We start from the raw sequence: 18437 nt of genomic DNA, 5'->3' as shown, positions 1-18437 counted from the left end.
TTTAGTTTTCAGGCGTCAACAAAGGCATGTTACACCTAGAAACATTAATAAAAAAGCATAAAATTGCGATATTCTCACACAAACATAGCTTTATATGGGTAGTTGGAAACTAGTGTCCCATCAATATGGCTTAACACAAATGATAGTTCTGTAATGTGTCCCCAGTGCAGGGCTTCCACCATCAAGAAGATGCCCCATCTAATATTTTAGCGGTACAAAAGGGGGTGGTGATGGACGGAACATCTGAATCAATCAAACACTCAAACCCAGTCAAAAGATCTGGGTTTAATCCATCACCGTTCTTTAGCCCACTTTGCCACCCCAGTTCAGATATGGCTATATGCAAATCAGTCTGACCCTGTGCCTCATGGGAACAGTCCAGCCCGAACTGCCAAGCCATGTCTTCTCTGGACCGGAAACAAGCTTCAGAGGACCGGTTTCTGGCATTCGAGCCGTCTTCAGCCCGGCTTGCTTGAATCCAATAATATTTTATTCATGGGAGTATCTTTACGGGGGACGTTTGAGGTGTGACACTCCCCAAATAAATGCATTATTGGCCTGGTAGTTGGGTCACAGAACCCTGAATTTGGTCTGCTATATCAGTGTTGGTTTCTCATTGTGGGTCAAGAATGCAAAACTATACAGTGACCTGCTGTAAAACAGGAGAGAGAGGACTATGCATTTGGTGGCTACATTTTAAAATGTGAAACCAGATAACCGTGAATCAATACCAGCTTTCCTTCCTGTCCAAATTGTGAGATCCTATTTAAACATTTTATTTCAGAGCCTCCTTTTACTTTACTATCACATATGAGAGCACTTTTAAATACTTGAGTTCAGGATGTGTGCTGTACAAGCACCTCTTACGATTGATTTAATGGACTGAAATGTAGCTCAATCTACAGTAGCAATCTAGGCCACGTTAAGGGTTTACATGAATACTTCAGGGTTTACGTGAAGGGCCTAAGGCCTTTTTGCAAACTGCATTTTGTAGTCCATTTTATAGTACTGTAGTAGTAGTACAAACATACTATAAAATGCTATTCACATACTGCACTTCTAAACCACCCCTGTTTTTTTGCAGTAGAACTTTAGAAGTGCAGGTTGTGAATAGCATTTCGTAGCATGTTTGTAATACTATTGTAGTTCTACAAAAAGTACTACAAAATGCAGTTTGTGAATATCCCCCAGGCCCTTCAATTTGGTGAGCGCATGCAAGTTACACTTTTGATGTAGATTTACACTCTGATGTTGTAAATAGTCAAAAAATAGTAAACGTGCTCAAACGTTTAAGTTACCTTTGTGAATAGGCCCATATTCTGGTTTACCCAAAAATGGTAAATCTGCACCCACAGCAATTACTGCTTGTATAGGTACAAATCTACTGCTTTTTGGAATTCACAAACATTGGTAGTAGTAGACTTGGAAAGCTGTGGTAGTCCCAGGTTTCCAGGCTTAATACTGGCAATCAAACACCCAAAAGGTTTACCAAAAAATTGTAAATCTTCACCCACATAACTAATCCTTGTATAGGTACTAATCTACTGCTTTTTGGAAATCATAAACATTGTCAGTAGTAGACTTGGAAAGCTGGGCCAGTCTCAGGTTACCAGGCATAAAACTGGCATCAAACACCCAAAATGTGATATTCGCAACGGGGTAGCAATCTGACCCATCACATTTTGCCCACTGTGCCACTTTAGACTTAGTTCTACCTAATGCAAATCAGTACTGATTCTGCTACTCAAGAAAACAGTTGATCCCGAATCTTGGTCATCTCACTCCTCCACCCTACAACTCACTTTTGTTAGTTGAGAAATTTGAGATTCACACCCCCCAAACCTCACTGACTGAGCTACACCCCTGCTTTGGTACTTTATACCCCAACATGCATATTAATTGTCCTCTTCGCATACCAACCCTATCAAGTTACTGATATTATTTACCTCGCAGTGGGTATATTGTGCATAGTCATATCAACATTTGCATAAACATTTTCCATCCAAAGAGGTCCTCCTCTAACTTCTCATCCCATTTGCGACTGGTCTTATCAGTAATATAGCAAAAAAATATTTGGTGTAGGGTCTTTGCCAATATTGTTCCCTTATTACTCAGTTTGTTTTTGGTTTGTAATGAGTGCCCCAGTAAATATGATGTAACCATTCCACTAATGTTTATTTATCACTAAGTATTTATGACGGATTGTGCAAGTTCCACACTGTTGGATGTGACCTTCTCTGCAGGGTCACCCCTAAACCTTTTGCCTTCACCCTCCTGTTTTTAGGTCTCGACTGGCGTACACTGCGCAGCAGTGTCGCGCAGCTCGAGAAATTTTGTCTTTCAGTTACTGGGGTTGAACCCGCCTCTCCCTTCCATTGGCTAGCTCCATAAATGGAGGCTAGCCATTGGAAGAGTGGAAGAGATATGTGTCAATCATTCTGGGAGCAGATTCGTGGGCGTTTCTGTGTTTTCTAAGCCCCGCCCCCTTTGTTTCGTCATGCAGAGGTGGGCCATAGTGGGCGTTTCCTTTTTTTTTTTACAGGCCTGTTTTTTCGTCATTGGTAATGTCTCTGTTGCCGCTCCCGGTCCCCTCTGAAGACCCCCGCGTTCCGGTCCCGCTCTCCCCCGCAGCCCCCCGCGGCTTGCTTCCGGATGTCTCGCTCCCCCCCCCCCCCTCCCTCTGCCGCAGCTCTCCTCCATCGCGCTCTGCCGCTCCCCCGGGCCCCCACCCCTCCTTCCCTCTCCAGCGGCCATGCTGCCTCGGCTTGTTCTACAATGTTTATGAAAGGTACCGAACTGCATACGCAGCCCTTCCGTTTACTCTGAATCTTTTCTCTCAATCCTTCCCCTCCTGTCAGAGTGGTGTTTTTCACTTTTGGCCCGAGGATAACTTTCTCTGCAAACGAACTCGGGGAGAGGACACACTGGATTTGGTGTGCATCTGCAACCAAGCAGCTTTTGAGGTAAAGCAGATGGCGCTTCGACCGTCGGCTTGCTCGTAAATGCTTTGTGTTTGGAGTTTTGACGGAGCTGATGTTCAGAACTGGTCTGTGGACTAATAGAAGTTCTAGTACATGTTTCCAAACAAGTCCACTTACTGCTTTTTCACCTAGCGTGCACGTCAGGACTGCTTTACCACAGTCATGGGCGTTTGATGTCCGACTCCATTGCCTCATTATAAATTGGGACAGCTAACGTATTTAATTGGGAAATGGTTCAGATATATCGTGAACCATCATAGGTTTTCTAGGCAGCTGCTAAGGAAAGCTCATTAAATGTTAAAGTACTTATGATCAGTAATGAGGAGCAAGTTTTCTCCGAAGTAGTACATTATGTCTCCACTTGTTCCTTGTCAGGCTCAGAGGGCTGAATGCAGAGCTGTGTGTCTTAGCCTATCGAACCCTCTGTGTACCCTATGTAAACCGTGCCCTCGGTTCAATCCTGATGCTGTTAATTGGAAATCCAAAACACGCTCCTTTTCTGCAGCCATACCCCGCTCTTGTTTTGTTTTGTGCTCTTACAGGAGTTTGTTTACTGCTGCTAATTAGCTAACTTCTATCAGCACATCCACCCAGTCTGCCCTTCAGTGTGTCAGGCAAAACTGCTAATTAATGAAACTAGGGAGGAGCCTCTTCAAACGTGCACGTCACTGTCAACATTTTATTAAATAAAAAATAAACGCCTGCATTGCCCATTTATCTTTCAGTAAGAAACTCATGTAGGGGTTGAGTGTTTCACAGATTCATCTAAGTTAATGACAGACACCGTTTCCCAAGCGGACTTTGCACAGCGTAACAATTAACAGTTTTGCACATGACAAACGCGAGCTGATGGGGAGAGATTGATCTTAGTACATGCAATTATTTCTGCCGTGTCTAGCAAATTTTATTTTAACACTTATACGGTCCCAAAGGCGTGAGCTATTGGCTATGCCAATGCTTGTTTTCGTTTCTTTCTCTACTAGAAAAACACGCCCCTCAATCCGAAAAGGACGGGGCTTACAGACTCCTGCGTGAGCCTACCCAATGCTTGTTTAACTAAACTCTTCGGGCAGGTAGGAACGCAAGAGGGAAGTTTTGGGCGTGAATCAGAGTGGGCGGTTCTAGGGAAAAGGCGCCCCGGGGTAGTTCTTTAAGCTGTGCACCTCTGGGGCCTTCTAAATCAGAGGACCTCTGGGCAGATTCCGAGCACGGAGACCATGTCCTGAACACAACACAGCAGCTCAAAGGCAGGAAACAAATGCACACGCTCTAACGGCGAGTTATATTTTGCACTTTTGGGCTACTTGTGAGAGTAGGGGCACACATGGACTGGTCCTGATCGCTAGTTGCATGTGCGTTTTCTGAACACGGCATATGTGGAATTTGATATCTGGATGGATACTGGCTGCAGGGTGAATTGTGAAAGCAGGATACATACAGCTGTGTGATTTCTTATCTAGAAAAGCTGTGAACGCAGGGGGCATCGTCCTGGATTCTAGAAGCAGGACACGCATTGGTGAGCTCTGAGCACGGGATGCGTCCTGCTTTACAGTACTCTGCCGGAATCTGAGACAAACCGTGTATTCCCTGGTGATGCCCCAGGCGGTACGTGCCCCCGTGCTCTGATGCTCCCGGGAGGGGCTCGGATATCCAGAGCCCTCACCTCTCTGGCCCAGTGACCCTGCCACCGGCCCAACAGGTTTCTTCTATGATCGAAACATGACCAGCCCGCATCTGAAGGGGGGAGTGGTGGGCGATCCTGCCTTCCCACGCTCTGGCATTGTCCCGTGGATCTCGGCACTATTCTTCAGAACGGTCTATCATCTATTCATTCTCTCTTTAATCCGTGTGTCTGGATGCAGACTCAACTCTGTAGCCGGTGCCTTACCTGCATTCCTTGTTCGAATAACTTTGTTAGTAGTAAATATTTATTTACGTTGTTTATTGGTGAGCCTAGAGGCCAGCCGGCTGAATGAAAACCAGAGCAGATCTGCGACTGGCACCCACCCACAACTTGCCTGAAGCAGAGCTGCTGCGCCCCTGCCTCGCCTGCCTGTTTCTTATTATGTTATGCGTATACTTACCCACAACATGCTTGAAGCAGAGCTGCTGCGCCCCGTTCCTGACTCCTGTTTCTGATTAAGAGGTGGAAGAGCTGTGGCGCAGTGGCCAGGGTGCCTGGCTCCTGACCACTGGGTGCATGGTTCGATCCCCGGCGCCACGTTAGCCCAGCGCCATGTGCCTCTGGGCACTAACTCTCTTAATCTTCCCTACAGCCCCCAGCTCAGGGACACCTCCAGAGGTACAGGATGCAGCTGCCACATACGTGACTCTTGTCTTGATACTGTACATAATGGGTTCTGTGAATAGTTTGTAAGGGCCCAGCACATAGCTTGTTGACCAGCCATGCATGATTCGCTGATTAGTCATGTTAACAAACGCGCCCCCTACCAGCAGCAGCGTAGCTTCGGATCCAGGCAGCGAGATGCCCCCCTTCCCTCTATCAGCAACAGGCTCCTGGTATCCGAGGCCTAGAAGAGCTGTACCAGAAACAGGCCTTTAAGGTGCAGGGTCCCCTGGCCTGTAGGGGTACACTGACCATGCACACAGTGCTATCGAGACTTTTGTTAATACACGAGGCGTCCGAGTCTCTGGGGAGAGCAGCCCGCTATCCCCAGCAGCTCACACAGTAGGAGTTTTTGCTAAGCCTGTCCCGAGGGAGGGTGTTGTTCGCTGCAGGGTATATGCACCACCACCACCACCACCACCACATCCACCACCACCACCACCACATCCACCACCACATCCACCACCACCACCACATCCACCACCACATCATCCACCACCACATCATCCACCACCAACACCACCACCACATCCACCACCACCACATCCACCACCACATCCACATCCACCACCACATCCACATCCACATCCACCACCACATCCACATCCACCACCACCACCACATCCGCCACCACATCCACCACCACTTCCACCACCACCACATCCACCACCACCACATCCACCACCACATCCACCACCACATCCACCACCACCACATCCACCACCACATCCACCACCACCACAACATCCACAACCACATCCACCACATCCACCATCCACCACCACCCCAACCACCACCCCATCCACCACCACATCCACCACCCCATCCACCACCCCATCCACCACCCCATCCACCACCCCATCCACCACCACATCCACCACCACCACCACCACCACCACATCCACCACACCCAGCACCACACCCAGCACCACACCCAGCACCACATCCTCCACCACCACATCCTCCACCACCACATCCACCACCACCACATCCACCACCACATCCACCACCACCACATCCACCACCACATCCACCACCACCACATCCACCACCACATCCACCACCACCACATCCACCACCACCACCACCACATCCACCACCACCACATCCACCACCGCCACATCCTCCACCACCACATCCTCCACCACCACATCCTCCACCACATCCTCCACCACCACATCCTCCACCACCACATCCTCCACCACCACATCCTCCACCACCACCACATCCTCCACCACCACCACATCCTCCACCACCACCACATCCACATCCACCACCACCACATCCACCACCACCAGATCCACCACCGCATCCACCACCACTTCCACCACCGCATCCACCACCACTTCCACCACCGCATCCACCACCACCACATCCAACACCACTACATCTGTGTGTGTGGCTCTGTCTGTGTGTGGCTCTGTGTGTGTGTGATGGTGCAAATGCAATAGGTCTCGCATTTGCGAGAGATTAAGCTAATGCCATTTATTTATCTGTTTTTAAAACCAACACATAAATAAAAAAATTGTCATTTATTTATTTTATTTTATTTTATTTTAAGGTTTTATAGAGCGCGTAGTAACCCTAGAGCATCCCAGCGCTAGAACCAGAACTCAGGAGAGGTCAGAATCGAAGGGGGGGGGATTTAAGGAAAGAGAAAGGTTTTCAAGGCCTTCCTGAATTGGAGAAGATTAGGTTCAGTTCTCAGTCTCCGAGGAAGGTTGTTCCAGTGTTTGGCCGTGTGGACCGAGAAGCGGCGTCCTCCGGACCGGGCCTTTTTGACTCTGGGAACAGTGATGAAGTTCTCTCCGCCTGAGCGGAGGACCCTACTCGCATTGTAAGGGATGATGAAATCCTTGAGGATGGGTGGGCCTTTGTCATGGAGGGTCTTATGGGCCAGACAGAGGGCCTTGAAAGCCACCCTTTCTCTGACTGGGAGCCAATGCAGGAGCTTCAAGGCTGGCTTTGCCGAGGATCTGGCGGGGGTGTCGGTGAGTAGGCGGGCCGCGGCGTTTTGGACTTTCTGCAGGGTATTGAGGGTGGCTTCGGGGGCACCCAGGTAGATTGCGTTGCAGTAGTCCAGCCTCGCCATAATGAGGCCCTGAATCAGGAGTTTCTTGGAGGTAGCGGGGAGCAGGGGGAAGACCTTTCTGCAGGCCCTAAGGAGTCCAAAGCAGATTCCTGCCGTTTTTTTGGCCTGTGATCTGAAGCTCAGGTCCTTTTCGAGCCATACGCCCAGGCTCTTGACCTCCTCCTTCGGTGTAGGGGGGTCACCTAGACAGACGGGCCAGATGTCAGGCGGCAGGGAGGGCTCTTTTTGTCCGAGCAGCAGGATCTCGGTCTTGGACCCGTTCAGTTTCAGTGCCGAGGAGTTCATCCAGTTATGAATTTCCGAGAGACAGCTGTGAAGGTCGGGTGGGGATTGGTGCGGGTGTGAGAGGGTTACCACCAGCTGGGTGTCGTCGGCGTAGTTGATAATCGAGACGCCGAACGGGTTGACCAGTTTCTCCAGCGGGGACATATACACGTTAAATAACGTAGGGCTAAGGGATGAGCCCTGCGGTACTCCACAACGGAGGGGGATTGCGGGGGAGTGGCTGTCATTCTCCCAGACTTTGAAGGAGCGTCCGTCTAGGAAAGATTTTAGCCACTTCAAGGCCGTGCCCCTTACTCCGATGTCTCCCAGTCGTTGGATTAGGGTGTGGTGGCTCACAGTGTCGAAGGCCGCACTGAGGTCCAGGAGGATCACTGCCACTGATCCTCCCGTGTCCAGAATGCTTCTGGCCTTCTCCACTGCTGCCAGGAGGGCTGTGTCAGTGCCCTGTCCTGGACGAAACCCTGTCTGGGAGGTCCCGAGTAGGTTGTTGCTCTCAAGGAATAGTGATAGTTTTTTATTCACTAGCTTCTCCGTGATCTTGCTATTTCCTGGGAGGAGGGAGATAGGTCTGTAGTTGGCTAGGTCCAGGGGGTCTAGAGAGGGTTTCTTTAAAAGGCCTTTGACCACTGCCACCTTCCAGCTAGGAGGGACTAGACCCTGCGAGAGGGAGGAATTAATGAGGGACGTGAGGGGGGGGAGGATGGTGCTAGACACTTTTTTCAGAAAACGGAGGGGGGCGGGATCGCGAGGAGAGCCACTTTTAATTGTAGCCAATGTCGCGGCTACCTCTTCCGTAGACACTGGGCCAAAGGTGTCCAGAAAGGGTAGGTTGCCATCAGGGGAGTGAGGGCAGTAAATGGGAGATTTAGAAGGATCACCGCCCAGGTTGTCAGCCGTGATTGGGGGTAGGTCCGCGAGAATTTTTTGGATTTTCTCGTCGAAGAAGGTGGAAAGTTTAATGCATTTGCTTTCCGCTGCTTTGGGGTCCAGAGGTTTTACTGGGGGGTCTGGGGCCTGGAGGAGTTCCTTAAGGACGGCAAAGGTTTCATGTGCCGAGCAGGAGGCGTTTTTAATTCTATCTTCGTAGAAGGCGCTTTTAGTATTGAGGAGTTCCGTTTTATAGGATTTTAAAGAGGCCCGAAATATATCTTTTTTGTCTGCCTTTTTATCTTTCCTCCATAAGCGTTCGTTCCTCTTACATTCCTTCCGTAGTAAGTTTAATTCGGGGGTGTACCAGGGGGAAGGGGTGACTCTCTTGGTACGTTTGAGGGTGCTGGATTTCGGGAGGATGTCGTCCAGAGATTGGGAGATCCATGTGTTAAATTTGGTGTCAGCAGTGATAGTGTCTTGAGAGGGGGGAGGGGTATCTTCACTTAGTTTAGCTGCCCATTCCTCTGGGACCAGTTTATGCCAGCGTCTAATAAGGGTTCTGAATTTAGGAGGTTGAGGTGGAGGGATGTTAATGTGCCATTCGAAGGGGACCATGAAGTGGTCGGTCCAAGGGAGGGGGACGTGGGGGCGAGTGCTCAGATCTTGGATGTTAGTGAATATGGGATCGAGTAGCTGTCCTTTGTCGTGAGTCGCCTGTGCGTTTTTTAGGCCGAGGCCCATAGAGGAAAGATCTTGTAGGAGTTCTACAGCCTGTTTGTCGACCGGGTCCAGGAAGTGGATATTGAGGTCCCCCAGTAGGAGATAGTTGGAGGAAGTCGTGCAATCCATGGTGATGTGGTCAGTGAGTTTGCTAGGAAAATCGGTGAGTTGGCCAGGGGGGCGATATACAAGCATTCCCGACAGGGATGTTACTGGGGAGATTTGGATGGAGAAGTGGCAGCTTTCACAACCTTTGATGTTACCATCCGAGATTCTACAGGAGAACACGTCCTTAGATATTATTTACAATGCCAATAGCTCTAACTTTTGCAAAGGCGAGACCATTGCATTGTAAATGCTTGTTTTAAGCTGTTATTGTTGGTCTTTAGTACTCTATGCACTCTACCACTGCTAACTAGTGCTAAAAGTTTTTTTTCTCTCTCCTCTAAACATGGTAGCATTAGCTTACACCTAATTGGGGCATATTTAATTTACTTGGAAGCACCAAGTAAGGTAGTACTGTATTTGTGCAGGCCTGTAAAGTAAAAACTACTAGTGGGCCTGCAGCACTGATTGTGCCACCCACTTAAGCAGCCCTTCAAACATGTCTCAGGACTGCCAGTCTGCTTGTGTGTGCAGTTGTAGACTGCTATTTCGTCCTCGCAAAAGCATTTTTAATACATGTAGGCACCCCTAGGGTAGGCCTTGAACAGCCCAGCGGGCAGGGTGCAGTGTATTTAAAAAGTAGAACACGTACTTTAAAATGTTTTTCATGCCCTGGTAGTGAAATATGTTTAAATTCTTTTTGTTACTACTGCAAGGCCTGCCTCTCTCATAGTATAACATTGAAGTTCCCAAATTAGCTTTAAAAAGCTGCAACTTTCGATTGGTAGCAGGTAGACAGGTTGAGCGTGGTGTCTAAAGAATTGTAATTTAAAGCCCTCTTTAATGGTGAAGTCAGATTTTTAGTAATAAATCTGTAATTGCTACTTTTAGACAGTTGGTATTTTCTTGTCCTAACCATTTGGTACCTACAGCCTGATCCTTGGACACATGAGTAGGTGTACCTGGCAGATGGTCTTTGTGCCTTTCTCCCAGACACTGAGACACAGGCAAGATAGTTGTTGGCAGGATGGGCCCGCCCTAAGTTAACAAGGGTAAGGTAAGGTAAAGTTTATTATGCATAGTTAGTTAAAACCAGTGCAAAGCATATTACAAAAGGATCATAAAATATCATGGATTAAAACCGTTAAAAGTTAAGCATGTGATTAAATAAGTTAACAAGGGGGAGGAGCTGTCACCTACCACGGTACTTGCACATAAGAAAGGTTCTACATGAATACTCTCAGAAAGGGTTTGTCACAAGATGTTTGTGACTCTAAACGATCTGGGGTCCGGACAGAGAGAAATGGGATGCCTGGCACCTCGGTGGGGGGGGGGGGGGGGGGGTAGAAGCCTCTAGAAGCTTCCTCTACTTCAAAGTGGGCAGCAGGTGTAAAAATTGGACCCCAAACACCAACTTCTGGACCTATGGAAGATTGACTCCAAATGCTAGTCTCTTGTAACACTGCAATCTACAACTGGGAGACCTACCCTGCCAAGTGGTGCCTCCCCTGTCCTTGACATTTGTAAGTTGTCCTGAAGGTGCTGTGCCGGCCCATCTACGGACCTAGCAGAACCGATGTATATCTACTACTGAGTGCGCACAATCCCTATCAGAACGGACACATTGCTTCTGCTTTGAGGACTTTCCCATTGCAAGGATTTTGCTTCTCAGTCGCAGACCACAGCCTCATCGGAACTGCCAATGCACAGCGCATCCCTGACGCAGGCCCTTGCATCGCAAACCCCTCTTCGACTTCCTCCTCGATGATGACAGAGGATTTCACATCTCAGTACCCCAGAACTGTTGTTGTGTGATGCATCTCTCTCCCGGACCTCTCATTGCCTCGGCTGTGCAACGCATCCTCAACACAGGACAATGCAATACTCCACAATCAGGAGTTAGGGTATTCCTATTCAGTGGACCTAACTGCGTCCCTGTAGCTGGCCCGCCCTCCGTGGTCAGTCTAGTGAGAGCAGATATCCACATTCGACACTTTGTGCTTTTTGCCATTGTATTCACTGAAATCTTTAAAATTGCATGTCTACAGTTCCACTGATTGGATTTTTTGCTGTTTTGACCATGCATTATTTATTAAAATGTATTCAGTTTTTATAATCTGTTGTAATATGTTCTGTTTTTACTTTATTACTATTTGAAGTACTGCATAAATACTTTACACATTGCCTCTGAGTTAAGCCTGAATGTTCTGGGTCAAGCTACCAGAGGGTTGCGCACAGGTGAATTTGGGTTTTGCTTGTGACTTCACCCTGACAAGGATTGTGGCTGCTGCTTGAGTATGGTTTCACCCCCCTCAACCAGTAACCCAATTTCGTACACATACTATATATATGAATATGGCCATGTGTTAATGGCGTGTAGGGCAATCACCCGTATGATTTTTGTTCATTTTATAGAAGGTACTTTGAGTCATGTAAGTTTGATGCAGGAAATTAAACTTTGTTAACATAAATGTTGCTAAATCACACATTGCTGGACACATTGGTTATCAATTCAATGCCCTAGTCCAGCGGTTCTTAACCCTTTGATTTCTATGTACCCCCACTGAATTACTGCTGGAAGCCACAGACCCCCACACGAACAATATCTACACTTTGAAACTCTAACAGTACATAAAAATAGATAAACAAGTATACATCAAACCAGTACACAAATGACAAAATATTTGATTTAGTTCACAAACAACAGCAACAAATGCAAACATTTAAATATGAGTGGCAAGGCTGGAGCTTTTCAAAATGTAATTTTTTATTTCTAAAAGATAAATGATAGACTAGAGTAGCACATAACTGACTTTTTTGCTGTTATGCATGCTCTACTTTTTGTGGATGCATACCAGTGCTTCAATTTAGGGCACCAGGCGTCCCTACTAGGTTCCGTTTGCTGTTCTTAAGCTGCTCCTATGAATCAAGATGATATTAACTTACCTTTTAGCCTTCAATTTCAAATGCCTACTCAGTTACGCAGCATTTAAAAATTTGCTTTTTATGAATATATTCTTTTTAAATCTGCTATTAGTTGCTGTTAAAGCAGTTGCGGACCCCCTAGGTAGGCGATGCAGACCGCCAAAAATCCATCAAGCACGGGTTTGGAGCCACTTTCCTAATCAGTTCCTTTTGTGTAGGTTCCCTTACAGCCTTCCGTCCATTTAGGCAAGAGCATATTTTTACCTCATGTCCATTCTTATTGGCCTATGTATTTGATATCTCTTTTCTTCCTGCATCCATCAACAATATGTTATCGAACACATTATGGTCCCATATGCCATTGGCTTCCTTTTATAACATGCTATAATGCAGAAAATAAATGCATGTTCTGGAATATTATATACGTGTTGAGTTTGTGCAAATCTTGTGCTTCTGAATTGATCACCCTTAAGATGCCTTGTGTTTGCATTTGAAAAATATTTTTGCTTCAATGTTTTTCTAGGGAATCCCACAAAATTATTGTGCATTGTAAATAAATATAACAAAAAGTTCCATACCTGGTTACAAAAGAATGTAATTCTGTTACTCGTTGAGATGGGCTTCTACCATGCTATTCTGCAAACTGCAGCACATATACCACAGTTAGTGGAATAGGGTTCTCGTTTCCTGTTAGAGCCACTCACTCCTATTCACATATAATTGTTTGGCAATGCTTTTATACGTGTTCCAACATGGATGAAGCATATTTACTACAACATCAGTGATGTTGAGAGTGTTGTGAAAGTACTATTCTGTTCCACAGGATCCTACATTTATATGAGTACGTGATGTGCTGAGAACTGTTATCTCATTTATAGCTGGGAAGCAGTCTGACAACAAAAGCATAAATCCTGGTCCACAAACAGCGCAAGACACCTAAGGCTGTGGCCAAAAGAGTGGGTGCATATACTGCCACCGAGTTGTTGTTTACCATCTCCACTAGTTCTTGTTTCTGCCCCTGCAATGGGAAAGGATTGAATATCTGCTCCAGCTTCAGGAGTACATAAGAAGGCAGCAGTGGTGTAAGATAGGAAACTCATTTAAAACCTGTTTTGCTCTTAGGCCTCCCTGTATTCCACTGATACAACTTTTTTGGAACAGAAGTATTCCCTTGCGTGACTCTGGAGACAGCGCACCACTTCCTTGAGTTCCCCATAGCTAGGTTGTTGTTTTTTAAATTTAGACTCAACAAACATGACAAGCAGTCCCCCATGTGCCCTGATGGCTCTCTGTGGTATTGAGTTTGACGCAGAGCTGGGCTCTGTGGTGTGGTGAGGCACATCATGAGTCCTTTCCTTCACTGAGCATAGCTATCATCAGCTCACTGACCTGTAGAGGAGTGACAGGACTGGCACTAACAGATTATAGTGGAAGCGCTGACCTTTTTTCATGTAACCTGCCCAGGAGAGTTGTCTACTGGCCTCCCCTGTGTGTTGGTCAGTCTCCTATAGCTGGGGCATGGGCGGGCGGTGCGCACGCAGTAGGATGTGCATGGGGTGAGTGTACTACATTTGGCTGTGGCCAACCCAGAATCCATTTTGATTTCCTGCACTAGAGTAGTACCTAAAATGGTCAATAGGGACATCCCCAGGCAATATTGTGAATTGCAGGGCTTCACCAAAGAATTTGCGAGGCCCTCAACAGGAAATAGTTAAGTGGGGAACTATCTTCTCTTTTGTGCCTTTGTTTTGAGTCTCCCCTAGCAGGAGACTCCAAACCACACCCCACATCGTGCTGACACTGTGACATAAAAGACCAAATCTCTGCAGTTCCTGACATATGTCAGGAACTGCATGCAACTGGTCTCAGAATGGGAAATTCACAAACTCAGTCCGCAAACTTGATATAAGTATGTGATAGAAGCTACTAACCACAGTAGTGAAATTCCTCTACCTGAATGTGTTGTCCCATACCACTGGAAACCTAAAAGCTCTTCTGTACTTCATAGTTGAGTTTGCTGACTGTCAGCTCCCCTTCATCAGGCTCGGACTAGGAGCCCTGATATAGTCCGTGAACAAGACCCTCTCAGTTGTGAGAAGTAAGAGGCAAGTGCCTCTGGGATCCCAGCGACCAAACCCAGACGCAAAATACTGTTCTCAAGAAAGAAGATTAAGATGAGGCACTCTCGGCAGAAAACAGCAAGGCCAGACACCAAGCACAGTGAGCATTGTTCCAGTGCAATCGAGTCAAGGGACAGAATTCCACTTAAGTGCCCCCACGCCAAGGCAGAGCACCGCTCTCATGGGAGTTGGGTGCGTAATTCCAAGCAAGGCAGAAAGAGAATGCCAATCTCTGTCCCAGCGGCATCATTGGACTCGCATTGAGAAAAGGCTTCTGTGCTGAGTAAGTGCCCAGCACAGGGTATCAAACCTCCCCCTTCAAAGCTAAAAGCTTCATAGAGAACACTTCTGAGACCAAGAGCTAAGTCTGCGCCGATGGCTACTTGAACACCGCAATTGGGTGAATTTGAGGCCCTCATGCTTGAAAGACTGGAAGAGGAGCTCTACACGAGGCATAAATGTCTCTTTGAACACCCAAAGACTGACCAGTTCACCACTAATACTCCCACCACACCACCCCTGACTTCTAAAAAAAAAAAATGGAGGCTAACCTTAGAGGAGGAACTCTCCTTCGACATACCAAGACATCTACTGCCAAGAAGCACATGAACAAGGCCACCACAACCTCCTACTCCATGATAAACTCCACAATTACTTCCTTCTCCACCTCCGACATCACAACGTCCGTACTCCTAACCTTGCCAAACACGACCAGAGTCCCCTGATAGGTTGCTGCACTCGGACTCTGACTCGCGTAGTGCTTTTGGGATGGGGTGGAAACACATCTGATCAACCTGCAGGAGCAGAGGATGTGAAATACCCCTGTGGTGACTACACTTTCATCCCTGCAGTGACCCAGATTTTAAGCCATCCCCATCAGATGATACCACCACATATCATGACATCATTCAGAGGGCATCCTGCAACCATAACGTTGACATGCATGTCTTACAAGATGAGGATGTCTTTTTGGTCAAGACTCTCTCCAAGGCGAAACACACTATTAATTTCCTCCTGATGATCAATGGCTTGCTGATGTCGACCACAGAGAATTTCAAAGTCTCAGTCAATGAAAAAGTGGTCACACCATGAGTCTAGAAGAAGTTTAAGACTTCTCCTAAGAACCCATTTTACACCTGCAGACTGGCCCCCACCACCCCTGGTTCCTTGGTGGTACCCACAGCAAGAAATCCGGTCTCAGGTGAAGCCACAGTGGTTGACTCTTTCAGCCATTCTCTCAACTCTGCCACCTACCTGGACAAGGAGAGCAAACACCGGTAAGCATGTGGTGGTTGGGGCAGCCACACAATTACATATAGCTAATTTGATCACTGCTGTAAAGGTATGACAGATTTTACTGGGAGGAGACGGAGATGGAGGTGCTTCTCCTCCCTGAGACTTAGAGAAAAAGAAGGTGGGACTAGTTGCACACTCAATGCTGGGAACCTCCTCTGCCAACACGTATGGATTCACATCTCAAGGTTTAAGCCGAGGTCCAACAAGAACGCCTCAATATCCCATTAACCGGAACCGAGGCGAATGAGAAGTTGGAAAAAAATAGAAGATGAAAATTCCATGGCGTCCTGCAGTCTGCCACTCCTTAGGGCACCTTTCGTACGCAGCAACCTAGAGGTAGGATTAAGAACACACTCCAAACCAGGGGGAGACCTACCAGCGCCATCAGCAGACCTTCATGAGTCCCAGGCAGGCAGAGGAAGGAACAGTTGTAGGGGCAGCAAGGGCAATGGTAGTGGTGGCTCTGGCAAAAGAGCCAAAGCACAGACTTGCCCTCAATCATGTAACACGTGTTGGGCGAGATGAAAGGATTTCTACCTTCTGTAGGAAGAAATCACCTCCATCCAGTGAAGTCTAGCAGTAGTCCAGCAGACCTACTGCTTAGATGGCATATCATTAAAGGTCCACCTTGTTACATTAAATTATGCCCTCACCCACTTGTTGTGGCATGCTTCATCATCTGGCATACTTCAATACGTTTGTCGGCTAGTTTATGACCAGATTGGGGTTGCCATTAAGCGTATCTAACACTGGTATTTCTTTTTTGCCCAAGGTGTGGAAAGTATTCAGCTCACTGTCATGCAATCTCACAATGTAGTTTCAGCATCAAATAACCACAAGTATATTTTTTAACCGTTTGTGTGATTAACACAGGGGATCACTTGATGACACTGAAATATGGATGGAATACGGATCGTTTTGCCTGAAAGCTATTTACCCATTATGGATGATAATCTAATGGCCAAAACATGTTGACATTAATGAAGATATGGTAGGGTGATGAAGGTGTGGAAACACTTCACCCTGTAGTGTTTTTAATCCTGTCAGAGGGACCCCTAAATAAAACCGAAATGAGTGGGTATCCTATTCAACAGTTTTAACTCTTTAATTCAGATCCCTGTATATACCTTTTGAGCTCACAGCAGAGTATGGAGCTCCATTTATGTTCAATAATCTAAACAGTAGGTGTTGAAGCATGCCTGATGATGAACCATGCCACAACAAGTGGGTACGGCCTGTGCTGAAAACTAATGGGATCATGTTAGACAGTGGATCCTTAAAGATCTATCACCAATCTTTTGGTGATTTGGTGTTATGAGCTGGGAGTGCGATTGATGATCTTTCCTCTCCTATTTTTGTGGATAATAGAATTCCACACCACCCTCCCCAAAACATGCCACCACAACCTCAGCCAAGAGCACCCCACGCTCCTTAATTAAGAAGAGCAAGCATTCCTCCTATAGGGGACACACCAACAGGCAAAGGCATTTACTCACTGTACTTCCTCATTACAAAGAAAGATGGCTCCATCCAGTCCATCTTACACCTAAAGCCACAGCCAATTTTGTTGGAGCACTTCTATAAAACACGGACGCCTCCATCCACCCTGCTCTTCACCAGTAACTTTGGTAAGTGGACAACACTACCAATTCAAAGTTCTACCCTTCGGAGGCACATCAACTCCCAGGGTCTTTACCAGTTGCCTGGCAGTGGTGGTCACCCAACTCCACAGAGGGGACATCCATGTCTTCCCGTACCTCGACCGCTGGCTGATCAAGAGCAGCAGTAGGTAATAATGCCTACCATGCACTCAAGCAATGGTAAGCCCAGCTCCACAGCAAGAGTTCAACATAAATGCAAAATGAGTCTCACCTCAACAACATCAAGTGTAGCCCTTTTTGAACTCTGCAATAAATGCTGCTACTGGGAAAGCATATCCAAATAGCAAAGGGCGATGGCAGTTCAGCAGCAGATGTCTCTTTTCCATCCACTCATCTGTTAACTGTAATGAAACTCTTGGGCATGAAGACATCCTCCTTAGGAATTGTGCCATATGCCAGATTACACATGCACACACTCCGACAGTGCCTCGTGAGCCAATTTTCACAAGTGAAGGGTTAGTGGGAATGTCTAATGTTGATGAAAGCCATCACTCACCACTCTGCATTGCCGAAGAGCATCAAGCTGTTTCTTGGCAGGCCTTTATTGGATTCCCTTCTGCAGGTACCATTCCCAATGATGCACCACTCACTGGGTGGGGAGCACATCTGTGCAAGTTACAACAGGTCATGTTGGGTACGGCTGCGTTCAGAACATTGTTCCAAACATCTGCATCATCTACTCCCCTAGCCACCACTTAAGAGTAAAGTGCTGTATAGTCGATGCAACATATGTGTATCTACAGCCATACAGTGTATCAACTCAAAATGTTATTTACCCTGTAATCATCTGTTTACAGTGTGCAGTGCTGTATATTCATTTGTGCCCACCTTCTGTCCTGGAAGCTTGCAATGATAGCATGTTTCTTCGTTTGCTCACACTTAATATCGTACAATGCCCAAGGGACACCACAGTAGTTTTACTCTTTACTACACTCTCACCCGCTGAGCAGAAAACAATCTAGGGTGAAGTTGGTGCCCATGTGCATTGTGAACTAAGATGGGGGTTGCAGCTCATTCTGGGCCAGATGTAGGAGC

At 47.0% G+C, this 18437-nt stretch overlaps 1 protein-coding gene across 1 annotated transcript in view; it reads left to right on the top strand.

Moving 5' to 3' along the window:
- PGAP6 (post-GPI attachment to proteins 6) overlaps positions 1–18437 on the top strand; it is a 500899-nt gene that overhangs the window by 336908 nt on the left and 145554 nt on the right. The gene's annotated exons all lie outside the window — the stretch shown is intronic.

Source organism: Lissotriton helveticus, chromosome 10 (genome assembly GCF_964261635.1).
Source record: "Lissotriton helveticus chromosome 10, aLisHel1.1, whole genome shotgun sequence".
NCBI lineage: Eukaryota > Metazoa > Chordata > Amphibia > Caudata > Salamandridae > Lissotriton > Lissotriton helveticus.
The sequence above is the reverse complement of the archived record's forward strand: the minus strand, read 5'-3'. Positions and strand labels throughout refer to the sequence as shown.